The sequence below is a fragment of the Triturus cristatus genome, chromosome 7 (assembly GCF_964204655.1).
Source record: "Triturus cristatus chromosome 7, aTriCri1.1, whole genome shotgun sequence".
In the NCBI taxonomy this organism is placed as follows: Eukaryota; Metazoa; Chordata; class Amphibia; order Caudata; family Salamandridae; genus Triturus; species Triturus cristatus.
The window spans coordinates 571,049,201-571,076,067 of record NC_140590.1 but is presented as its reverse complement, the minus strand read 5'-3'; the positions used below and the strand labels follow the sequence as shown (position 1 = coordinate 571,076,067).

General features: G+C 45.2%; 1 protein-coding gene across 3 annotated transcripts in view; it reads right to left on the bottom strand.

The window, feature by feature from the left end:
* Window positions 1-26,867, bottom strand: part of ACSF2 (acyl-CoA synthetase family member 2) — a 720,413-nt gene that overhangs the window by 106,037 nt on the left and 587,509 nt on the right. The gene's annotated exons all lie outside the window — the stretch shown is intronic.

The window sequence follows — 26,867 nt, the reverse complement described above, 5'->3', positions numbered from 1 at the left end:
GCGATGGGAAGAGCAAAGTTATCTGCAATCACACTCCGAAAATATTTTTTCTGCACTGTGGCATTCTTAAGTGATCAGTCAATGATGGCAAATCCCGCTTGTTTGAATAATTTGGGAAGCCCTGTAACTGTGCTGCACAGAAAGTTGTTTGGAACTTCTGTATGACTTCATAACAGCGTCACTGTCATGTACGTAGTTAACCTGAAAAATGTAAATCACAGGCAATCCCAGATATGTAATAATCTCAATAAAAATTAGTGTTCATAATTTGATACAGAATCCATCTCTGTAACCCAACGGTAAACCTGGTCGATATACTGTTTAAATGTGCTTCTTTGTAGCAAAAAGTGTGTGAATTCTGGACACATATGGAATGTACATTACACAGGAGTGAGACCGTGCGGGCCATTACGCCTAACACAAGAGGCTTTAGAGTGGCTTTTTCATTAGCAAGAACGAGGCGAGGAAGGAGGCTAGAGACTGACAAAGGCCTAGCAGTGTAATCCCTTTGATTTCATTACCGTGAAAAATGTATTGTACGACCAGAAAATCCAACGGGATGTGGACATGTTCACTGTAAGCTAGTAAGTGTTTCCGAGGGGCCACTTTCTAAATATCATATCATTTGTAGTGGAGCAAGGGTATAGTTGTACCTCAATAAGTTATATTTAGTTTTGATTTGTTTTCCCTTATTTTTGGCAGCTTACGTATTTGCTGAACAAAATGAGTTTTAATGCCTGGAAGGACAAGTGCTAAAGACCTACTACTTTTAGCTGACAAAAAGACCATACTAGGTTTATGAAAATCATGTTCTATTTTTTAAAAGTAGTGTAAAACAGCTTTCCAGAAAGTCAAAACTATGACAAAAAGATGCAAAGGTACTTTGTCCAGACAGCATTAGATGCTCATGCAGGCAATTGCAATATACGGTCATGTGAAGGTAGCTGTTTCATCCCCAATTTGTTGGTCATCAAAAGCCTTCCCCAGGCTCTAGTGATCACTACCCGAACAACGATTCCTTTGTCATGAATAAGCAAAATACATTTTTTGTTCCTATTGGCATAAATCAACACAAATGTGATAAATAAGAATTTGAAAAGTGGCAAATAGTGCACAGGCAGTAGGCTGTTCATTAAAGGCATTATACACATGTCAGATTGCCAACATTACGGTGTTTTTTTTAATCTAAAAAAAATACACTCAATACATAACTTGACGAGGTACAGACATTTACATTCTAGTGGAGATCCTAGGCTCCTTATGCACTAGACTGTTTTTCAACAACAAGTACTCTTTCACAACCTGCAATACTTATGCTATTGCTGTAGACATCTCTGAAGGTAGAAAGATCAAATAGAACTCTGTAGTGTGCTTTGATGTTCAATAGAATTCCCCTATCTTTTGTCCAGGTAGAGAGAAACTACACATACAATTAGTAGCGGTGCTTAAAACTAACACACAGCTATACCTTCACCCTGTGTGAACTGGTAGTGTGAATATTATTGTAATTTCTAGACCTCCGTTCACGGACACAATTTCCCTGAAAGATTAAAAAGTTGGGTGGTCTTGAAGAATTTATGGCAAGAAGCCTGCCAGCCTCAGGGAGATTCTAATATTGGTAGATGAGAGTAAAACATCTGTAATAAAATTATTTTAACCAAGCGGTGGTGCAGAAGTCCCAGCTATTAAGTGCTGTTTCAGTTGTGTGGGGGCTGCTTGACTGTCTACTGTCCAAGAGGCACAATGTCTCCTTTGGTTGTTCCAGAAATGGAAAAACTGGTTCTATAGTATTAAAAAGTCTGGGTCGTGAACAAAAGAACTTGGTTTCAGGTACTCAACAGAAGGTACAAGCAGTCAGGGAAAATTCTTACATTTTAGAAAGAAATCTGCTCCAAGATGAAAGTTGACAGTTGCAACAGAAATCTTCCTGCCAGAAAGCGAGTAATAATGCAATGGAGAGAAAGGAATTATTCATCCAGGCAATGAAGACAGAAAACAGGCAGCCTAATTGGTGAATCACGGCATTCCAAACACTGCAATGAACCAACATAAGGAGTTCTTAATTGTCTGCTGAGAACTTCACATAATTTTCCAGCTCGTCTAAGCATGACAAGCTCAAAAGAAATTTTCACAGATATGTAATGACTGTAAATTGACCACTAGTACACAGACAAGTCACTTGCCCAATTCATTTTCTATGCGTAGATACACCTAAATTTAGCCGTCTGAGGTTTACCTTATGGCCACAAATATTGTGGTGGAACTCAGTAAAAGGAATCTATAAGTGACTACACCTGATCTATTTCCAAAGTGTTGTCTTTGCGATTTCTTGCAGTGCAGGGAGGAGATGTTATGCAATATCAGCACTTAGGGGTGATTACGATTGCGGACGGACTTCCGTCCGTCCGCCATTGTTTCGGGAAGTGGGACCGCCCACCTAAAGGCCGCGGTCCCACAGGGGGAATTACAATGTGACTGCCACCACAACAGTCGCACCCCCTAAATTTTACATTGAGTGCCTGGGCGAACTGCAAACCTCTAGACCGCCGCAGGCTTGTGTTTTCCAGTCTGGCTGGATGGTCAGGAAGAGGCTGCCAGATGCAGTGCTCGAGTGGAGACGTATAGTAGCGCAGCACGCGCTCGATACACTTCCTTACACCGCGATGATGCTGTTAACCCTTCCCGACATCTTTAACTCCATTGAAATAAATTACAGTGTTATATTCCAGGCGTCAAATGAGCTGTCCCTCAGTCCTAAATAAACATCCATCGCGGGAGAAAAAAATAGTCCAGTTATTCTGAATAGAAAAGGCGAATAAAGGACATCATGTCTGTGTAAATACTGCACACACACTAATGTATGTTCATGTTCGCTCATCTAAAGCGGTTTGAACAACCTCAGACCGTCACATGGAAGGTTAGTCCATGAAAGAAGGAAGCCAGATCATTTAAATGTCTTAACACCCAATCTGTCCCTCTCCAACCTGCAAAAACTGCATTGAATCCTTCCCCAGCTCCCCGACCTTCCTCGCCACAGGCATTAATTGTGAAATTGGAGAGACTGAACAACCAACCCAGCGCCTAGAAGATCGGACTAGCACCAAAAACATTAGACTGAGACTTAAACCTGGATCGATAAACCCAAGCACGTATGCAAACAATGGCACATCCCTGAATGAATCATCACTTACACCGACAACAACCACACGTACGACCCACGATCACACCCAAACTGGTTGGTGGATTGTTTTCCTGCGAAAAAAACTCAAAGGACAGCGCAAACACGCCACCCAGTGAAATACACTTGAGCAAGGGGGGCAACTCTGAGATAGTAAGGAGAAAAGCAAGACAGAGAAGGATCCCAGCAAGCAGAGAAAAGACTTAGCACACACCATGCATCAGCAGCACATCACTGGCTCAGTTGCAACTGTCAGGAGGTGGGTCCAGTAAAATGTCTTGGTCAATCGGAGCAGTCACCGTCGGGCAGTCGCCCTGCCTCCCCCGCTTTCTGGTTTCGCCGGAGCCCATTGTTTGCAAACTGTCCTCACACGCACTTGGCTGGGAGTTAGCGCGAGAGTCAAGTCCTACTTTGTTTCCAGCAACTGGCCGCGTAAAATGTTCAGGGAGGCGGGAAATGGGGACGCCAAAAGGACACAGAATGGGGCTACGGGGGGCGACGTTAAACGCTGAAAGGACGAACGTGAATCACAGCTGTTGCTCTACAGAAAAGTCGTGTGGAAGGGGCAATTCTCGGAGTGGAAGCGACAATTAAACAAGCGGCCGCGAAAGTGAAAGCGATCGCGAAAGCGACGCTATTAAAAGCCCAGGCATTTTCATTGCTATGGCAACAAAATGGTGTGGGACTGTCCACAGTCCCTACGACACGCGCATGCTGTTTGCAATGGACAAATGGTGAGAGCAGCCATCTTTGTCCATGCAGACGCGTGCATGAAAGCCCTCGGCAGGATTGATTCCAAAAGGTACTCGCAATGGCGAGGGCAACGCATGCTCTGCTTTCGCCAGGCGAGACCTAAAAACTAACATCCTGAGGCAAGTGAAAAGGGTGACCTACACTTTCCTTTATACCCTCAAAGTAAGAAAGCACCAGTCAAAGACGAAAGTAAAAGCGGAACTAGGGCCACCTTTACACAGGGGCGTGGCTACGGTTGGTGCACCAGGTGCAGCGGCACCGTGGCCAGGGACTCTGAGGGGCCCATTGAGCCATGTTAATTGTTGTTTTTTACTATATTGACAGCAGTCAAAGGGTCAATTTTTACTGATTGCACCAGGGCCGTGGTATCATCGCTAGGCTACCGCCTCTATTCCCTTAAAGAGTGTGTGGATCACCCTCAAAACCAGATAATGCAAAACGATAGGTTTCTATGCCTTTGAAAATAAAGAAAGTGAAATAACCGAAGCTATGAGGAAAGCGATCTAGGTCAAAGTACATCTTTAAGGAAGGCGTGGACTAAACCAAAGCCAGGGCAAAGCAGGCCTCAATCTGTCTGTATAACTTCGAGAGACTAAAGGACAACCAAAGCAAAGGAGGGAGAAATGCAGCTAAATTCCACTTCTTGTCCTCAGAAAAAGCATGAAACCACTCCAAAGCCAAAGGAAAAAGCTCAATCTAAAATTCAAAATAACAATTTCTGGACTCTTCCCTCCTCTACCCCTCCTTTGCATCATCTCAAACCTCTTTTGCTATGCAGATCTCCCAAACGAGCCTTTCTAAACTCTTCCCTCTGACTCCCCCTACTCACCCCAAACTTCTGCCTACTGCTTTGATCTCCAGATAAACACTTTCTAGAGCCTTCTCTCTTCTATCCCTCCACTATCCTTTTCATTCCAACTAATAGACTCACATGTCCACTGCTCAAATTAATGTCTTATTTCCCTATACTAATTCATCACTAATCCTGAGTAGTGTGCTACTCGTCAAAAAGCCCTTTGATGCCTCATCAGGTGTAAAAAGCACTGTTTAAATGCAAACTCCTCCCTCTTCTATCCCTTCACTATCCTTTTCAACCCACATAACAGACTCACATGTCCACCGCTCAAATTAATTTCATATTTCCCTATACTAATTCACCAATAATACTTTTTGGGTTCCAGAGTAGTGTGCAACTCTCCGAAAAGCGCTTTGATGCCTTGTCAGGGGTATTAACCCCTATATAAATACAATTACAATTTGGCTTTTCCAACAAAAATTTGGAGAGCTAGCCTTTTCTTCTGCGGACAAGAAACTCAGGATTGCTCTTCCAAGTCAAATGTCTGATGACAATATAAGACACCAAAATATAAACAATTTTTTAGCAGGTGATAAAAAAATGATAGGGAGAAAAAGAGGAGAGAGAAGATAGAGAGAAAGAGGAGGGAATGGAACTAAGAGAAAACATTCAAACGAAAAATATACTGCACTTGAATTTCCGAGAGAATACCATGAATTTAAGGAGGTTTAGAATCATTTACATCTTCAATTAATCTTTGATTACTGTTAGAAACGGGGGGGTATCTAGTTGGTTGAGGTAGGTACCTTTGACCAAATAGGGACCCTTGCTTCTAGTCAGGGTAAGGGGAAAGATACTGTAGATAACCCCTGCTCACCCCCTTGGTAGCTTGGCATGAGCAGGCAGGTTTATCACTAAGGCAATGTGTAAAGTATTTGCACCAACACCCACAGTAACAGTGAAATACCACAAATGGACACCACACAGGTTGTTATAAAAAAATATATATGTTTATCTAATTTATGCAAGACCAAAACGACATAAATCCAAAATACATAATCAATCTTTCCTTAGAAATGTTTCTGATAGGGTTCTTGGTAAGGAAACAAAATAAGTTTGTAATTTCTGACTTCTGTAGGTTGATTACTTAATAAAAGATCAAGAATACTGTTCAGCACCGGTTCACGGTGTTTGTTGCGGGCCCCTCGCCATGTGCGGTCAGCGATTTCCAAAATATGCTCTAACTGATTTAGATTACGAATAAGCACTGTCCCGATATAGGCCCTGTTACTCATGCTCCTCTTGGGGCAAGTACTGGCCACTATGAGCACTCGGGCAGAGGCTCTGACTGCCAAGGTCAGAGAGCGATTCCCACAGACTCCCACTCCTGCCCCAGGCGGCGACACACTCACGCGCCCTGGATATCAATCCGAGCGTTTACCTGGGGGGTGCGGTCACTCTCTCGCTTCTTCTCACAGACAGCAGCTGTTCTTCGGGACGAGGTCAGGTTGCAGGGCGACACCTCGCACTTCCTGGACTTCAGCGCAGCTCCTCTTTGTGATGAGCCCCTCATTGCCAGGCAAAAACCCGCGCTGGAGCTCATCCCAGTGCGGTTTCCCCCTGACATCAGCGGACTTGGGCCGGCGGCGGTGAAGTGCACATCGCTCCAGGGGCTCCTGGGCCAGCGGCGGTGAAATACAGGCACTCAGCGCTTCCCTTCGGTCATGGTCCGGCGGCGGTGAAACACACAGAGCATTCGGGATCACGGCCCGCGGCAGTGAAATCCACAGCTTGGAAACGATGATCCTGGGCAAAAGACGTGCAGGCATGCTTGTCTCACAAAGGGCGCCAGCGGCGTACTGGGACACACAGCTATTTTTAGAGGCAGTACAAAAAGCGAAGCACTGTTCAGAAAGTGCGAGTCTCAAGATCTTTGGAAACTTTTTATATCCCTGTGTTTCAGCAACAGGAGGCCAGCTCTCCTCAGGCCCTTGGAGACTTGTTCCTTCAGGACACAGCAAAGTCCTTAGCAAGCAGGGGGGACACAGCACACAGCAAAGTCCCTTGTCCTCTCCTCAGTTAAATCAGCAAAACTGCAGGCCAGACCCAGAGCACACAGTAAGGACAGTACTTCTCCTCAGTCTTCTTCAGCTGTTCTTCTTTGGCAGAGATTCCTCTTGATCACGAAGTAGTCTTGGAAACTTTTATATCCCTGTGTTTCTACAACAGGAGGCAAGCTCTTCTCAGGCCCTTGGAGACTTTCTTTTCAGGACACAGCACACAGCAACATCCTTGTCAAGCACGGAGACACAGCACACAGCAAAGTCCCTTGTCCTTCCTTTGGCAGAAATAGCAACTGCAGGCCAACCCCAGACACGCAGCAAGGGCAGTACTTCTCCTTCAGGTCTTCAGCTTTTCTCCTCAGCAAAGATTCCTCCTTGGTTCCAAAGTAGTCTAAAGTTCAGGGGTTTCAGCTCTCATATTTATACCCCAAAAGTCTTTGCTCTCTAGGGGTAAGAGGTCCTGGACCCAGCCCAAACCATTTCTTGGTGCACTCTGCCAGTGCACAACTTCTTCCTTTGTGAATGTGGGCCAGGGTCTTCAGACGCACCGCAGGAGGAGTTGGAGCCAGCATCGCGGAAGGCAGGCACAGCCCTATTCAGGCCCAGGTGCTATTCTTCCCATCACTCCAAATGCAGATCGGTCTATTCGCCTAATGCTGACTCACCCAGACTCCTGGAACCACCCCAGCTCCTGGCAATCTCAAACCAGACAGTCAATCCACAAACAGGCAGAGGCACACAGAAAGGTTGAACAAGAAAATAGCCACTTTCTAAAAGTGCTATTTTCAAACATAGAATTTAAAAACCATCCTTACTAAAAGATGTGTTATTAAATGTTGAGTTCAGGGATGCCAGACTCCAATTTTCCATCTCACTCCTATGGGAAGATATGCTGGTAAACATTTTACACAGCATTCCCAATTCTGGCCTATGGGCAAGCTAGCCTTTCAATAGTGAAAAACGAAATTGGCAGTATTTCACTATCAGGACATGTTGCACACACCAGTACATGTCCTACCTCTCACATACACTGCACCCTGCCCGGGGGTATCTTGGACCTACCATAGGGATGTCCTATGTGTAAGAAAACGGAAAGGTAAGGCCTGGCAAGTGGGTGCACTGGCCAGGTCAATGTGGCAGTTAAACTGTGCACAGGCACTGTTTGGGCAGACCTGAGCCATCTTTTCAGGGCTACTTATGTAGGTGGCACAATCAGTGCTGCAAGCCCACTAGTAGCATTTGAGTTACCAGCCCCGGCACACTCAGTGCACTTTACTAGGGACTTAATGGTAAGACAAATATGCCAATCATGGATAACCAATCACAATAACAATTTACACAGAGAGCATATGCACTTTAGCACTGATCAGCAGTGGTAAAGTGCCCAGAGTCCTATAGCCAACAACCACAGGTCAGGAAAAACAAAGGAGGAAGAAGCAAAACGTTTGGGGATAACACTGCAAAAAGGGCCATTTCCAACAATTATGATTAGCATAGTTTCTAAACGAGTAAAACATAAATGAAGACCACCCAATGTCTCTCTTGCCTAAAGGATCCAATTTCACTTAAATCTATCTATTTTAAGGTTGCAACATGTGCCATTTTACCAGGCAACATATGATATTTACATATTATCCTTCCAGTTCATCGCAATTTGCGGAATTGGAATTGCAATATGTTAATCAACATTCTTTCCTTTAACTATGAAAGCTTTCCAGTTATTTAATAAACCAGCAACTAAAACATTATAATAACACAGGCAATTGCAGTACCTGCTACAGAATTGCCTTTCATTTTCTGAATGGAGTGCACAAAGCATGAGCTATCACCAAGCCCATACTCGCATACAGCCCACTAATGCACCAACAAAGCATTGAAAACAAAAGATTCAATGACTCAAACCTCAAGTACATATACAAGAAATGATAGTGTGCTTAAATTGTAAACCTGGTCATTTGGCTAACTATTTTGACATCTAGACAAACCCACAAATCATAAATAATGACTATATACCTGTCGACAGGATTACAGGTTAGCTTTGATTATCTAATGAAAATACTTCCACGGTTTTGTATCTTCAGCGTCAGACCACACTGGGTAATTCAAGACAGAACTTTAATAGCCAGGGGTCACTCTTCTGTTTGCTCTCTGGTATCCAGGACGTCACAGCTTGCATTTTAACCAGAAGAGTTTATAATCCTTGATGGCAGGCAGTCTCTTCCCTCACTTCCAATGACGCCAACACAATTTTATTTGGAAAATAGTTCATTTTGGTATAAATAGATATTGTTTTAATCGAGTAATGAAGCAAGCATATAAAGGTGTGCCATCAGGCCTATAGTAGATGTATCTGGGTTGTCGCCATCGCACATGGGGACTATGACACTAACAGGTACTTTGAAGTGCCGTGATCGTCTCACAAGAAACAAAATAAAAACATTTCCAACACAGAAGACTAAAGGGATTTGGAGGACAAACTTTGACTTCTTTCTTTTTAGATTCAAAAGCTTTATTGGTTTTTCAGACACAAAATAAATAAAAGAAACAGAACAGAAGGGTAGAAGTACAGGAATCCATCAATGCACCTTGGATAAAGATATACGAGTAGTTTTTCAAGTATTACAGTGCTGTCGGTTAAATAAATTGGCTAACTGATCTGACGGAGATACAAATATTCCATGGTGAGCTAAGCATATAGTTAATGTCACATAGGGACCACCAGTTACAGAGTACATAGCCTGGAACTCGTAATGGCTTAACAATTGCATACTAGTGTACAGTAGGTCACATATGTTTACATAGTGAGCGATGAATCGTAGACCAATTGTATCCAACCAGACCGTGTTAAAGAAGAAAGAAAGACACGTGTGAACCCTAACGTAGATAGTTCTGCTAAATATCCCTATCCCCTTATCAGCCTGGGGAAAGTCAAGAGAGAGAAGAAACAACAACACTAATACTATTACTACTACTACTACTACCTGAAAAGAAAGGCTAGTAAAGGAGAAAGTAGGAGAGAGTAGGAATAGGAGAAGAGTAAGACAACACTCGGGTCAAAAGGCCTGCTTATGAGTTAGCATACTTATGGACTGGTGATGGGAGGTTTATCAAATTTACCTTATTCTGGTAAGGAGCCATCACACAATCCTGGTCGTTCGAGTGTATGTTGTTAGGGGACCACAGATAAGCAAAATTTTCTAACATAGGACACAGTAGGAGCATATGTGGTAAGTCCCCTGTTTGAGAGTTGCAGTTCCAGCATTGTGGGGACTGGATTAGTTTAAGTTTAAACAGTTTTGCAGGAGTCCAATAGTTCCTATTTATGATCATGAATTTTGTTTGAGAAAGACTTCTTTCTTTTTAACAGAACCTTACACAGTGATAAACATCAGATGAAAAATGCGAGTTTAGAAAGGCGACTGAGTAAGCTGAATGCTCAAAGACTCCTCTGAGAAACTATCATTCACCACCAATATATACACCCTCAATATTTATAAATTAGAGGGTATTATATGGATTGCAATACTGGAGGCTTATCTTCTTTGCATTTTCCCTTCAAAGAAACCACCCAGTTTAGAGAAGAAAAACACTTCTCTTGACCCTGTCCTGCACAATCACCAACAACAGTCATTCTGAAATGTTGCTTTGCTTAATGATGTCAGCTGGGGTTTTCGAGACTTACTGTTCCAACGAATGCCCCCCTCAATTGTTATAGATCACAGGGTGGACGACCCAATAACATCCTGAGAGCTTGGATATCGACCTCACTGAAGGTAACGTGCCAACAAGGGGACCACTCAGAAAAAACCCCAAAGTAAATCTAGAGAGTACGTCCCAGAAAGGTGACAGTATAACACTAAACTAGAGGCAGGAATGTCATGTGACTCATGAATTCATCAGGAAGGGAACAGGCGTACGCAATATTTGATTTCACAAAGTTATATATATTCTTTGTTTTCGGAGATAATAAAAAATATAGAGTATATAAGATATAAACCCAGCAAACATTAACCATCTGCAAATAGAGTAAAGTCAACAAATATCATCTGTGTTTGGAAATTGTTTCAATAAGGAGTCTAAGGAAGTATCTGGGACTTCTTCCTCTTTAAATGCCTACCTAGATATGTGACAGAATATTTGGTATCTCATGCCTGTTCACCCATTTCAATTTCTGCTCATCAGGCATAGAAGGAGAGTTTTTATTTCCAGAACTTGAAGAATAATCAGAAAAAAATGCTACAGGTTTTATCTATAGAAAACTCCCTTTTTTCAGTTCTGAAATAGTTTCTAATAAGTATCTAATAACTCCACACCCACACTCTTAGGGTTCCCCTCAGAGGATAAGAGGAAGTGGTTTCCATATAATGTGCTTTTTCTCCAATGTCTCCCCATCTTCCTAACTCCCAGGGGTTAAAAAGCACCTTTCTCACCCGAGAAACGATATTGTAAAGGACAAAATCACCAGATAAACAATTACACTCCTTTCAAAACATCCCACATTTACCTGTGTAGGTGTGCAGAACCCCTAACATTTTATAGCACAAAATATGACCTCAAAAGCACGCTCATGGGTTGATGAATCGGAAACAGTGTTAAACCTCAATTTCAAGAGGCGATGTGTTCCCGAGATATGGCACCCTACAACTTATCAAAAATACAGTTAATACATCTAAGACAGACTTAATGGAGTTCTAGGGTAGAAATAAATATTACTGATTTATCACAAAAATTCGAAAGGTGCGGTTCAGAAATCATAAATGCAGACACATTAAGTCATTACCATGAAAACTCTCTGTAAATAGGGTATAAAGATGAAGTGCAAAATCAAAATGATTCTAAATCCCAAATGAGCAGCAAAATCAATACAGAAAAGGACAACATCCCTATTAGCATATGACGGCCTTCAGGAAAGTTCTGGCTCATCCCCAAATTGAGTGTTTTCATACAATTTCTTGCAGATAAAATTCTGCTAAATCAGCATGGTGTAAGCAAAAGAATTACACTGTCAGTAAATCAGAGCACAGTTTTGTTAAGTGTCATATTGCTTTAGCATTTAAGTACTATCCTTCTATATGAGTATCTATTCTGCCTACTCCATGCTAGTGTCATCCAGAGATGGCAGGGCAAGGTAGCTACAAAAACAACAGCAAACTATTATGAGTGAATAGGGAACAGTTTGCTCACAGGAGGACCTCTGGAAAGGCAACATTATTGTAACCATGCTGTAAAGTTTTTTCTGTGATGACATCAAGAACAATGTCAATGGAAACAAACAAACATGACTGCTTGAATGTCTGCTGCAGGAATAACAAACAGTGAACATGCAGGAGGAGACATTCATTTTGAACAAGATGGAATGAGGGCCTAAACTGAGGTCCAGTTAACGTAAGCCAGGAAAACACATTTTTACGCGTCATAGCAAATTGATTTCAAATGCAGTAGCACCATGTCAGTGTGTACATGTAAAACCAAAGAATACATGAATGTTGTGCACATTGTTAATAATACACAAAACTAAAAAAAGCACCAGAAGTTCCAAACCGGATTCCTGATCCCAACAGCATGCATTTATCTGTTCCTGCTTAGTTGTTCGAGTGACAGATGAAAGCTGGTGCATGTGCTGCCTCCACTGTTGACCGCGTATACTGGCTGATACCAATGCTACTCCCATCATTCAGCGAACACCAAAATGCCATTTTGTCTCCTCCTTAACAATTACCAACTTCATCTCTGCTGACCAAACTTGGGGATCTTTTCCCTCCTTCCCATTTTACAACAATGCACCAACCGTTTTCCCCAAACCCAACAGAAGACCATGGTTGGTGAATTATTACAGACACAAGCCCTGCTGGGGTCTCTGGTCGGTGAAATAGTTATTCTTGGTCCTAATATAATGAGGTACAGGAAAACAAAACAGGAAGATTGCTGGGCAGGATCCCTCATGGTGCTCAGAAGGTTGGCAGAGATTCCTATACAGCTTTCCAGATTGTTTTCCTGTCTCAGCAGGGGGATCCCCACCTCAAAAGTAATGGCTTGAACAAGGACAAAGGACGTGGGGCTAATAAGCGTTTCTGGTTATACGGCCCTGACCAACATTGCAAAGCCTATCCTTGCAGAGAAAAGAGGAAAAAACATTAACATTGCTGCTGTTACTAACATCACAAAATAAAATCATGGACAGAGTGTTGAAAGTTTTCGAACACTCACCCCCAGTCATAGATCTGGGTTTAATCCATCGTTATTTTGCTCGCCACATCACCCCAGTCTGGACTCACCATGCCATTCCAGTTTGGACCCAGCCATATGCAAATCAGGGAGTGCTCACCATGCCACTGGAGTCAAGCTAGCCTGGCTGATGAGGGGTGATACCCCCGAAACAGGTTCCAGGATGCTTGTTTCCGGTACAGTGAGGACCTGGCCTGGACGTTCCGGCTAAACTGTTCCCATAAGGAGCGGGGTCAAGACTGATTTGCATATGGCTGGGTCCAAGCTGGAATGGCATGGTGAGCAAATAAAATGATGGATTTAGGCCCAGATCTCTGTACTGGGGGTGAACGTTTGACATTGTTCAGCATTCCGTCCATCAATTGTTATTTTTGCATTTGTCGCCCGGAGTAGGACGGGTATGCCCAAGTGTGGGTCTCGTGCTCACCATGCCACTAGAGTCAAGCTAGCCTGTCTGATTAGGGGTGATACCCTGAAACTGGTCCCAGGATGCTTGTTTCCAGTACAGGGAGGACCTGGACTGGAAGTTCGGGCTGGAGTGTTCTCGTTCTCGTGGGGATCAGGGTCAAGACTGATTAGCATATGGCTGTATGGTGAGCAACTCTGTACTGGGGTAAATGTTTGACATTGTTCAGCATTCCATCCATCAATTGTTCTTTTTTGCTTTTCTCATACTCAGCTTGCCATTTAATGCAGTGATCTTTTGGTGCTGAATCACAGCCAATTAAATGCAACATGCAAATGATATGAGCCTCCAAAGCCTTTAATTTGGTGAAATTGTGACACTAGGCCAAAGGTAGGAGAGTAACTTGAATCATCACTATACACTAAGGCTCTCATTTATGGGATTCTGACGTAGGGCAGTGCAGCAAGGCATCTGCGCTGCCCAATGGCAAAGTGAAAGGGCAGGAATGCACCCTTTTTATTAAGCAATACAGTGCATTCTTGTCCTTTCTCCCTGCGCTAACGCAGTTTCAGCAGCCTAGCACCAGCATAGGCACTCTTGCACCATGGTGCCTCTATTGCAGGCAGGATTTATTTTGTTCAGGAAGGGGCACCTTCCGCACAAAACAATCCTAAGAGGCATTTTCTACTTTCTATGTGTGCTGCAGAATGCATAGCACATGGTAAGAGAAAAAATACAAGGAGAAATAAACATATTTCTGCTCGATTCCCCACACCATCGGGATCGCAGCCCCGAGGATGTCAAACTCGTTAGATGGGTCTCCTGCAGGAAGCAGATGTCGACTTTGAATCTAGTAAGATAAGCATGGGCAAAGCGTGCTTTCTGTGGTTATGAAGGCCGCGAATGTACCACGTAATGCATGTGGTGGAGGTCATGGTTTCTCTGGGTTGGAAATAAGATGCTGAGCTAGCCCCTGTAGTGTATTATGGAAAGTGCAATTGGGAGAGTTGTGATCAGTGGACTGTGACTGGATCCTAGTAGGGAAAGAGAAATGTGTCAAAGGCAAACAATCAAAACAAATAACCCTACCCCTTTACCCACCCACACCACGACCCAGTGCTTGTGAAATACAGATGACTACGACATGAACAGTATAATAGAAACAGTGGTAATGCAAACACAGGCAGTGCAGCTCATCGGATAATAAACACATTGAAAACGAGAATGGTAAAAAAATAAGGCAGCATAGCAAGGAGGCCTGGTACAGACATGGTTCAGAGTGGCATGTCATCAATCATTGTCACTTAGTTAGTTCTTTTCAGCTGTGCGCGGCGAGCCCCTGGGTGAGCGTTCTCCCTTGGTAGCATGCTTAGCGAACATCAGGGCAGATTAAGCATCTGTGAAAAAGTGTGGTGTACCCTCAATGGAGATCTGCAATTTGCAATATACAATGCATAGGAAATTTCTGCTTTCTGGAGAATCCGTTTACGGGCAGGAATTCGCGGTGGGTGGCCTGCACCGACACTGAAATCTTGATGGAATGGAAAGCTGTTCCCTAGATAATTGATAGAACCACGCTCGTGTGTAAGCCGTAGAACCACATCACGGTCTCTGTAGTTCAAAAGCCATGCTATTATAGGGGGAGCCAGTGCGCCCAGAGGAAGACCGCAGGCCCAGCAAGAGGTGACCCCACTTGATGATGAAGACCGTGGACAGGCTCTCCCCAAATAGTTCATGCAGCATAGTCTTCACAAAGCCCTTCATTTTGGTGATTGCCGTGGATGCCGGGACACCCGTAATCCGCAGGTTGTTGCACTAGGATCGCGCTTTTAGGTCTTTGTTTTTGGCCTTTATGATTTCGAGGACCCTTTCCATCCTCAATACTTGCTCTTTGGAGTCTGCCTGTGCATTGTCCACATTCGATACGTGATTTTCCAGATGATTGTCTACGCGTTGTTTGACATGATCCATGCGGCTAGTGAGGATGTCTAGCTTAGAATCTATGGCCATCAGACTTGCCTTTATGTCTACTAGGAGCCCCTATATGTCACTACCTTGTTGACTGTCCTGCCCAGAACGATCCGGAGAGACCTCAGATCACTAACATGGTCCACCTGACAGGTGAGGCACCTACCCTCAAATGAGAGCTTCGATTGCTTGGTATAGTGCTTTCCTATGGCTGGGTACTGCACCAATTGTGGTAGACGCGCACCCCGGGCAGCAAGTTAGCAGGTGAGGATAACCTTGGCTGACCACTAAAATGGGCAGGGTAATCCGGACAATCCAGGAATGAAGGCCAAGGGGACCGTGGTCTGTGGCAGGCACCGCTGTGTCCTCAGAGCCCCGCCCTGCCCTGTATCGCTCTCTCAACAAGGGGACACGAGCAGGCCCAGGTCCCAGGATCTGTAAGAAACCCCTGCAAGATCGTTAGCGCCATGGGGTTACGCTAGGTATGTCCACCACATGGGTATGAGTTGCTCCTATTTCCCCCAAAGGAGCATGCCCCGATGCTGGCTGAATAGGCACCAATCCCCAAGAACTGTGGGCGATGGGGGTAAGGTAAATCCGGTGGACTCAGCTGGCATTACTGGGCGCAGTTTGTGCGAGTACATATGGGGGAAAATGCAAATGCACTGATCACACGGGAGCCGCCAGCAACAGAGCGGGGTCACCAGCCAGGCACCCCAACCTCGTGCCCACCCAGTCGTGGCCGACCGCCCCAGGCTGATTCACAATGCTCATGGGTGGCAGGGGAGGTGAGCAACAGCACAGGCTGGTGGAGTGCGGCAAGGAGTCTATGTGACCGGTGCAGTCCTGCCGCTCAGCCTGCATGGCCAGGCCCCCCGCAGACAGACTGACAGTGGGATCAAAACGGGTGGGACCGGCCGTGGATTGTGTGGAGCAGCAGCAAGAAGTCCAACTATGGCCAGTGCAGCTGCACTTACTGGCAACGGGATGTCCAGGACCCACTATCCTGGGCTCAAACTTCAGGCACCACCATACAGGGTCCTGCACCCACCACTTCCAGATGCAGACGGTCCTCTTTACATGGAGCGCCATCGATGGTTGCCAGTCCAGAGGCTTCGATGGTTCCGATGGGCTTCCTCACAGCCCAGGTCCATTACCCAATGAGCAGGCACCACGCCACACAGCGTGGCATGTGGATGACAGCTCCGGAGTCAGGCGGTCAATACAGCAAAGCGGGTCATTTCGGGACACCCAGCCCAGCACAGAACGGCAGGCTGTGGGCACCTCCAGCGCCGGCAGGCCAAGCACCGGGTACGCAACCTTCATCCCAGGAGCTACTAAGAGACAGGGCTCTGCTGCCCGGCACAGACCACAACACAATGGTGGCAGGCCTCAGCCCCCCGCCCAGCACAGCCAATTGCCGGGGAAAGCAAATGCAGCCAAACTGCTCCAGTGGGTGTACCTCAGGTTGGGCTCACTGCTGTGGTCAGTCGGGTGGGTGGGTAGCCTGTTGATCAGTGGATGATGACAGGATTTTGGGCTCAGCCAGTGTGTCTTGAGAGAGAGTGGCCATCTAGCAGCCTGACTATGCTCTGCCCCAGGGGTGTACCTAACAGTGTAGCAGATGCAGTGACACCTGGATCAAGGACCCTCAAAACCCTTGTTCACCAAAGTATCTTAAGCTTTGGGTTGCCACATTAGCCGCAATCCTCAAAATCTTCACTCTTTCGCTTGAACTTGGCTCAGTCCCTGCTTGTTGGAAGCAAGCCATGATCTGTCACTGTTAAAAAACAAACAATGCTGATCCTCAGATATTTACAAATTATTGTGCCAAAGTGGCGAGACTAAGAGTGATGAGCATGGAAGATGAATTATTGATTTGGGAAGAGGAGTTGGCCTAACGGCTAGGACGGTTGACCTCGAATGTACGGAGCTGGGTTCGAGTCTCGGCAATGACGCTGAACATCCTGTGATTGTGGACGAATCACTTACTCTCCCCGTGCCTAAAGAAAAATGAATGTGTCCTCATGTAATGCAACTGGTGCTATGTAAAGCGCTTAGATACCCGATTCGGGTCAAGTTCGCGCTATATAAAACTCTGTAAAATAAAAATAGGCCAATATCTCCATTCCCTGGAATATAGAAGCTAATGTAAATGAAGTCCTTACCTTACATTGTGCCACCCTACAGTACTTTGATCAACAGCAATTGGGGTTTAGGTAAGACCACAGTACTCAATTTGCCCGTATAGATGAACAAGACGACTTGCGCATGTGCTTTGACTCCATCAATGCTGCTGAACTGATATTATTTGATATAGAGGCAGCTTTCGACACAGCTGCCAATGGAATCTACTTTCACGGTTTAAGGTAATAAACGCGTGGACCTGTGCCCTACAATGGCTTACATCCTACCGGTCAGAGAGTGCGCAAGCAGGTTTCATACCACCATTTCAAACCAGCCTCAAAATAAACTCCTTCAGTGCCCTTCAGGGCTTAGCACTTGACCCACCACTGTAGTATCATGTCCTTTGTATTTATTGAGACTAGACAGAGATCTTAACAGAAGGCAGAGGATCTTTGCCCAACTCGGACTGCTGCATTATTAGCCCCCGAACCCCAGCTTTTGGTATTGTTTTATGTTACAAGCTCGGGTGCTGACCGCCACGTGTTTGTGTCCACCCACACTGCTGGGTGCTCCTACAAGAGACCACGTAGCTACTGTAGGGAGTCTGGAGCCTGGACACGAGAAGCTAAACAACCCCGCACCGTCTGGCTGTTTGCTGCGGGGAGAGGACCACTTCGCTATATTTAAGTGCTGGATTTAGTTTCGGATCAGAGAGCTGCCGCGGTGGTGTGGAGCAACAAAGATGAGGAGGTGCCACATGCACACAGAGGGATAACGGCAGAGTTAGAGGACCCAGCTGGGACTCATTCTGTGGCACCCTTGTCTTGCTGTCTTCATACTGTGTGTTGGGGCTGTACTGTGCACACGTGGAGGGATGCGGTGCTGCTAGGAAGTGAAGCACACTTGCTCTCTCAGCAGCACTTGGATTTAGGAATCTGTGACACATCTTCAGCCATTCCAGTATGGCCTCAACTTCAGAAGCAGGAAGGAGTTGTCCAATAAACAGTTTTTTGCACATTTCATGGACAGCAGAAATGTCCCCAGCACCGACAGTATATTTGTCTAATTTTCATTTGGAAAGGGGATGAGAGATTGGCTACTGACTTTGTCTCCAATCTCAACAAGAATTCATGTAACATTCAGGTTAAAGCCCAAACCAGTAGAACCTACATAGTATTCCTGGATATGGAGGTTGTAATGCCACAGGCAATTATGCATTGTGAGATCTTGTATTGACCATTGACTTCATTTTGCTTTAACTACATTTGTGAGCACGGTTTCATATTGTGTCTGTCTGACTATGCCTTTCAGCTGCAAACACAGGCAGGCCCAGGTTACTTGCGTACACAGGATGTTTATGTTTCTCACTTCACCGAGTGTGAGAGATAAGCTGCTGGAAGATATGGTGTGGGATGCGTACAGGGTCAGAGGATGAGACTGGGAAGAATTCTCCTCAGCTCTCATTGGAGCCTGGCCAGCTCTGTTGAGTGACCTCAATGTAGAGAAGTGTAACCAGCACCTACAGTGCAGATGGAGGGAGGGGGTGCTTCTAGAAATCTCTCTCTAAGTTAGGAAAGAGTATAAAGATTGAGACCTCTCAGTGATTTGACAGGAACTCTCCTGCAGAGCGGACATGCTTCCCAGGGCCTTTTGTGCCCGGTTGAGATCTCCTGCCTGAGACTGTCAACGGGTTCACCAGTCGTGCTGGCAAGGATGATGCTAAACAAACAGCCAGAGAAGTATTCCAAGTTATAATTACTTACTCTTATGTACTTACAGTTACCTTTCTATACATTTACTTTTGTGTATTATTGCCATTTTATATATGGGAACTTGCTGCAATGCATATTCCCCTTTACTTGGTAAATGAGTGTTGAGGTTTGTTCACGTTGTATTTTTGTATTCTAAAGTGTGTCTATTTTGAAGAGTGTTCATGTTGTGTCCTGGTATTTTGAAATCTTGCCCAGGTTTTCAGAAGAAAAAGCAAGACAGTGGTGGTGGTCAGTAATGGGCAATTGCATACTAAGTTACACAGAAAACACTGAAGGTAACAGTCTCCTCAATGCCACTAGTGCCCATCCATCTAGTCTGATATACAGCATCCCTTATGGGAAACACATGCGGGCATACGTAACTGCAGTACGATTGTGGCATTTCAGAAAGAAAAAGTAATCATGAAAGACAGATTCAGAGATAGAGGGTATAGCAATAAGGTCATCACACAAGCTTGTGCCAAGGTTGATCTAGTCTCCAGATCATGTCTCTTACACCCCAGGATGGATCCTGAGAGAGACAAACCTGATCAGGTGAGATTCATCACTGCTTTCTCTACCCAGGCATAGAAGGTAAGAAAGGTGTTCAATAAGAACTGGCACATACTCAAGACACACCAGGTACTTAATCAATACCCACATGAAACTCTGCAGACCAATTTTTAAAAAAGCAGATCCCTAAGGGACAAGTTGAGTTTCAACATGGTCACCCAAGATGCAGCTAAAGATAGACACACTAGTGGTAGCAAAGGTTTCCTCTGTTGCATGAAGTGCAAAGTCTGTAGCAAGAATTCCAATTGCACCAGGGTCAAAATACCTAATAAACCAGGACCCACACTATCATGGGCAACTTTGGTTGCAAAACGGATTATTGCATGTACCACCTCATTTGCCCATGCAATAAACTTTACATAGGCAGCACTATCCATAGAGGCAAGAATGGATACTATAACACAGGCGTGCGATTCAACACAATGATCAACAGTACCCAGTAGCTAGACATTTTACAGATGTACATTTTCGCAATGAAAACCTCTTAAGATTTAAGATAATTTATGCCGTCTCCCCTGATGTGGGGCAGGAGGCAACAGAGAACACAAATTAAGGGTACTGGAATCTAAATTTATTTTGGATATCGAGACACTGGAACCAGGGGGTCTAAACTCCAGTGAGGAGATGTATGTACATTTAGGATGAATATAATGTGTATATTTCTGTTTGTTGCCCTCTCTTGCGTCTTTAGGTACTTCAGTACATTCAACTGCTTTTAACCACTGTATCTTCTTTGTTTGTTTTGATATTTACCTACACAGGTACATACACAGAATGTATCTGAGGGCAGCCAGCTGGGCACTGCACTTATCTTATTCATGTCACCCAAGCAGAGATCACATCACACAGGTTTGTGTGCAAGCCCACATGGGCGGAATTGAGACTGATCTCTGTAGACTTCACGACACAACTGTTAGGTACTTTAACACACCTGGGCAGGATTTCTGTGCGTTTCTTAAACTGGGTCTAACATTGTGTTTTGTGACACTAGTTTGAGGACTGAGGGGAGATAAGACCAGGCTGTTTGCATAGGGATGCAATATATGGTTATATTTTGCCAGTATTTTCCCAGTACAGGGTTGCTCATTACCAGGGGCACTGGCACTGTGTTACTTGTAATCTCTATGCATGTTTTCCCTGCCACAGTCAGGCCCTTTGCTATAAACATGTGGGACTAACATGCCGAGGTGCATCCACTGCGCACCCAGGATCACGCACCACTTGACCCATCAGTTATGAGGCGGGTCTGGTGGACGCAGCATATATTATGTGTACTACTTTGTGGCCTCTAGTGATGTGCGGTATTTTCCATCATTTATCACACCCATCACCGTATTTACATTATTCTACTATCTTTGACTTCCTTTCTTGTTAACTAGAATACAAGTCCCACAAGTCCAGGGAGCTCAGTATATCGCACAGTGAGAGTTCACACTCTGTATATAATACCTTATCTGGTGTTACATTAATTTGCTTAACATGTGGCAATCCTCCATGCCGCAGTCGACTTTTTTAGTCCTCAGACGTATCGTGCGGCGTACATTGTGACCCTGCACTCACGGGGAGGCTCACCATTGAGCACTACAGTTCTCAGTAGAGTAGAGTGTATCCACTTCTAATCTGTATTATATTTTCTCTATATGCCTCCACAGAGATGTCATTTAGACTTTTACACTGTGACTTTATGATGAATATCACATCTCAGAAGAGCAACTTGATGTTTTCTGTTAATTTCACACTGTTCATGAATTATTTCATCATATATTGTGATTATGTTGCCTATATGTCGGTTGGGGAATGGTGACATGATATTAATATGGGCTATTCCATTTATTTTGAGTTGTGAATGTATGTTCCAATGTGGCGGCTGCCTTTGATATTTGTTTATCACTTTCACTATATTTTTTGTCTTTTGTTTATGTCTAAAACTAAGTGTATGTAATGATCATGCCAGTTCCTCAGTTTACCGTGAACAAGGCTACGGCTGAAACGCATTGGTGAGGACATACTTGTTGCAATAAACTGCACTTTCAAATCCAAAGGTGTTTGAGATATCCTTGACATTTGAATATTGTGCTGTGTGATATATATATATTTCAGAAACTCTTGTAAAAAAGAGCAGAGGTGGGCACTCCATGCAAGTTAATAAACATATATATATACACACACAAAACTAAACCCCAAAACACACAAAAACGAGACGTAGTTAAATGTTAAAGCACACCACACCAATGCACATCCAGGCGGTTGTATACACAGCCTGGCAGTGATGCGCACACCTCTAGATACTGGTACACGCAGACAACTGCAGACACACAGCTGTGTCGAGGTACACAGACAGCAAGAGGCCTTTCACATTTGGTGGTGCTGACACAATCACACAGCCAGCCACCAACAAACATTGCACTGTCAGATGCAACAAAAACCACATGTCTCTTAATACTGACACACACCGACATAGCCTGGCACTAACATATGCACTAACATAAGCACACAGACCCAGGGCTTTAAGTGGGATGAAATTTATTTTTTTTAGAGGGGGACTATAAAAGGGGCGTGGCAAATGTAGTTAAGGGTGTGGCTTAAACAAGTAAACTACATTTCTGTGATTCCGATAGTGTTCCACCCGACCTTTAATTTGGTGCCTTGCATCCGGATATATAACACAACAACTGACTTGCATCTAAAACCAGCCAGGACTATAGCTTGGTTAGCTGTTTAAGATAAATGAGTAACAAAAATAATTTTGATATAAATAATTAATACTGAAACTTTTTCATTTCAGAAATTATGAGACTGTGAATTAAACGCTACTGAGGCCTGTTGAAGGGTAGTGGTCTTCAGAGTGTCTCAATCACTCCTGTTATGTTTTTGCTCTATGTTACTGCAACCACCGTGCTGGAAGTGGGTCCGCACTTGCCTGCCCCAGTTGCACTTCACTGTTGAACCGTAGGATTCTTGCTTAAGTTTATTTATTATTTTAACATATAACTTCACACACTGGTGAGCGAATATTATTTCCTTTCTTGAAACAAGGCATTATTCATTGCTTATTCATCCTTCTGTATGAATTACATTTCATTCATGTTTTCAGTCAACATGCTTTGAAAATGTAGCATCACATTGTTCTTTGGTATTCATTGCTGTTTATCATACCCAGTGCATTTCGGGTCCTGTGACCCTTCATCAGGGGTTTAGATTCTGAATATCGCCAGTATGCTGTGTTACCTCTGCTAATTGAATGCGTTCAAACACGCCAACCGCATTTACCAAAAGACCGCTGTTGTCGCGACCGCAACAAGGAGTGCGCATTTGGAACACTGTTCAGCATTCGCTCTATGTTAGACATGCTGTCCTATTTCTCTTCACATCTCCTCAGTGCTTAATTTGTAAAAGAAAGGGTCTCGGAGCCCAAAGCTCTGCTCAGAAGCCTGCAGCTGGTGCAATTATACACAGGCTCGCCGAAAACCAAGGCTGGCAGTCTTAAATCCACTTCATGCCTTTCTACTCCACTACCAGACACTCCCTGCCCTTTATCTTACTCTTTCGGGTTCCTGCTCTTTCCCTTTGGGACAGTTTAGCCATCTTTCTCTTTGTTCATCTTTCCGATCTGCGTATTTCTTTCTTGCTTGAGTTTGTAAATATATAATGTGGAAAAATAAGTGCTGGTTCCCAAAAATAAGTGCTGATGGCCCCCACCAGCTCAAATTAAGCACTGCATCGCCTCCATCTGCATACCTTTCACCGCGCGTCTTTTCTCTTCAGCACCCTCTTTTAATCCTCTCCTAAATGCGCTTCTTCGCATCTCCTTCGATTCACCCTACCGCCTAAACACTAGTACTCACTCATGTGTAAGCACTGCATTTTCTTTTGCTTTTGTTTCCCTCCTAAACACATATTTGCAGAGAATGGCAAATGCAACTGGAGTGCCCGACCATTGCCCTGTGCGCTCTGCAGAGCGACAAGGATTGGAAAACCATGAATTCTGGTCTCCTTTTTGACCCACTGACAGACACAGCGAGAAACTCACACATCTCCATTTTCTGCTCCAGAGCTCTCACCTGTGGCCCATTATAAACACCCGAGGGGACTCCCTTCAAATTAAGCAGCATCCACGAGTAAAATGCTACGCAAAAAAAAGTACAAAAATACAGCATCCTGGAAATAGCTAAAACTCTTAGAAGATGGAAGATTAAATAGGGAATGATAACTATTAACATGAACAACAGGTTCCATTTTTTACCTTCCTTGTTCAGAAATCGATCGCTGTTTTTGACAGTAAAGTTAGGGACATGAATATAGGGCCCCGCTTCAAAGTCCATTTCAAATGACTTTCGGGTCTTGGACCCGGGACGGACCCGGCCCACTCAAAGCCCTGAACAAACAACATAGAAAGAGGCAACATATGAAGTCCAAACACGAGTAAGCAAGTGCAGACAAACACACCCACACTCTCCCTCCCCGGAGAGCAGCCTCTACCCCCCCAGAGAGGCCAGGCCCGTGACCCAGCGTTCCGGCGGCAACGGAGGACACACAGGCGCTTTGTGAGCGGTGTTCTTCCCTGTCTGAGTGCCACCACCGGCGCTGGCATGGAAAAATCTGCATGGGAGCCCCTGCGAGCATCACTGTGCCCAGCACTGACTCATACCAAACTGTGAAATTCAGAGCGCAAACAACCGTCGCCGCCGCCTGGCAATGACCGACAAACACCTACAGCCAAGAGAAACCGGATCAACAGCGCCGGTCAGAGGTGCGGGCAGCGTGCCAGTCAACGCTCCGCTGCCAGGATGAACACATGGTCACGCCCAGCGACAGAGGCGCCAGGAATGCCAGCACAGGAGTCCTGCCAAGGCTGACCCACTCTAAAGCCTGCTGTATGGTTCCAAAGTATGCAAATGAAGGGTTTTTAAATGCGACTACAAAACTCCCTGTGCTGTTAATCTGAAGCGCGGTCCATTATTAACCTGCTATTTGCACGAACACGTCCTGTCACGGAGTGTTTGGGGGGGGGGGGGGGGGCGGCGGCGTGGGGTTCGGTAAGAGAAGCTAGCGCCTCAGCCTCTGCAGCTTCCTGACCACCAAAGGTTTCCGTTTTAGGCACCTACTGCATGCCTCTCTCACAACGAGTATGACGACTGCCTCACCATCGACATTTCTCTCACCTCGCCGTCCTCTCACAGGGAAAACACCTCAGTGCTTAATTTGAGCTGGTGGTTTCCAGTGCTCAGCACCAACACCTAATTGCCAGCACTGGGGGCTTATGACAGCCTTCCACATGGTGGTGTTGTCTGACTGGCTAGCTAATTTAGGTATTAGCATAAAAACAGCTGTTTGTAATGGTTAGTAGCTGTGTTTTTACTATCAAAGAAAGCTGACAGGGGCAATGTGTGGTGCAACCTGCAGTGGCCTCCCGACGAGAGCCCCGGCACTTACTGGTTTACAAATTAAGCACCTGACCACCCCCCCTCTCTTTCCAACTTCCCCTTCTGCTTCCAACTCACCTTCCCTCTCTTCTCAACCTTCTCTCTCTGCCTCACTCTCCTGCTTACCAATTTACTCTCCTTCTATTCGCTCACTGTCCACTCTTCCTCACTATCCTCCACTTTGCTGCGTCCTCCTCCCTGTCGCCTCTTCCCATCTCGCCTTCCTCTCTCTCTCCTCACCTCAGCCTCGACTCTCCCTCCCCTCTCTCTCTCTCTCCTCACCCTCGACTCTCCCTCCCCTCTCTCTCTCTCCTCACCCCCGACTCTCCCTCCCTTCTCTCCCTCTCTCTCCCCTTACCATCGACTCTCCCTCATCTCTCCCTCTCTCTCCCCTCACCATCGACTCTCCCTCCTCTCTCACCACCTCACCCTCGACTCTCCCTCCTCTCTTTCTCCTCACCTCAGCCTCGACTCTCCCTACTCTCTCTCGCCACCTCTCCCTCATCTCTCACCACCTCACCCTTGACTCTCCCTCCTCGCTCACCACCTCACCCTCGACTTGCCCTCCTCTCTCTCACCACCTCACCCTCGACTCTCCCTCCTCTCTCTCACCACCTCACCCTCGACTCTCCCTCCTCTCTCACCACCTCACCTTGACTCTCCCCCCTCTCTCACCACCTCACCCTCGGTCTCCCTCTTCTCTCATCACCTCACCCTCGACTCTCCCTCCTCTCTCTCTCCTCACCTCAGCATCGACTCTCCCTACTCTCTCTCTCTCTCCTCACCTCAACCGTCTTCAACTCACCCGCTTCCAGCAGTTTCAGCTTCACTGCCCCCGTCTGTAGGATTATCAGGTTGTATATTTAAAGGAAGTTTGCACTGCTGCGCTGCAACTTGCAAGTGGCAGCGTGTGTGCGTCAGTGCGTACGCACGTGTGTATAAGGGGACCTTGCACTCTTGCTGCCTTGAACCTGTTCTTCACTGGAAACTTTTAACATTTTTAACAGAGGCAGCAACCAACAAACATGGTCTGTTTCTGCCTTCAGCCACCCACTGTTCCAAGAGTAAATCTTCTGAGAGTGATCCCTGGATTTAACATTTGGTGGCGAGTTCCTCAAAAACATATTTGTCTGTCAGTCCTTTATGCAAAATGTATTTTAGGACGAACAAAAAAACAGGAAACGCACAGATGTGAATACTTCAAAACTAAAATGCCTCTCCTAAAGAGTGACCGGCATGTTCCTTTCTCTTGTTCTCTACTATTCTCTCACTGGTGTCCCCCATTCACACCAACCACTCTTTCTACATTACCCTCTTCTTTCCTTTTTACGACTCTACCCTGGTCTCTTCACACTCACTCTATGGCCCCCTCCTCAACCAGTTTTAATTTTCTCTTCCCACTCCTCTCCGACCACCTTCTTTTCTAATTATTCTCATTTTTTGCCTTCACCTGTGCCCTCCTTTCCCTTTACTCAGCTCCCATTACCCTCCTCAGTACATCCCTACTTCCATCACCCACTTTACTCCTCATTCTCTTGCTCTATAGCCTACCTCCTCAAGCTCTTTCCATCCTCCTTCACCCACCACTTACAATATTTTCAACA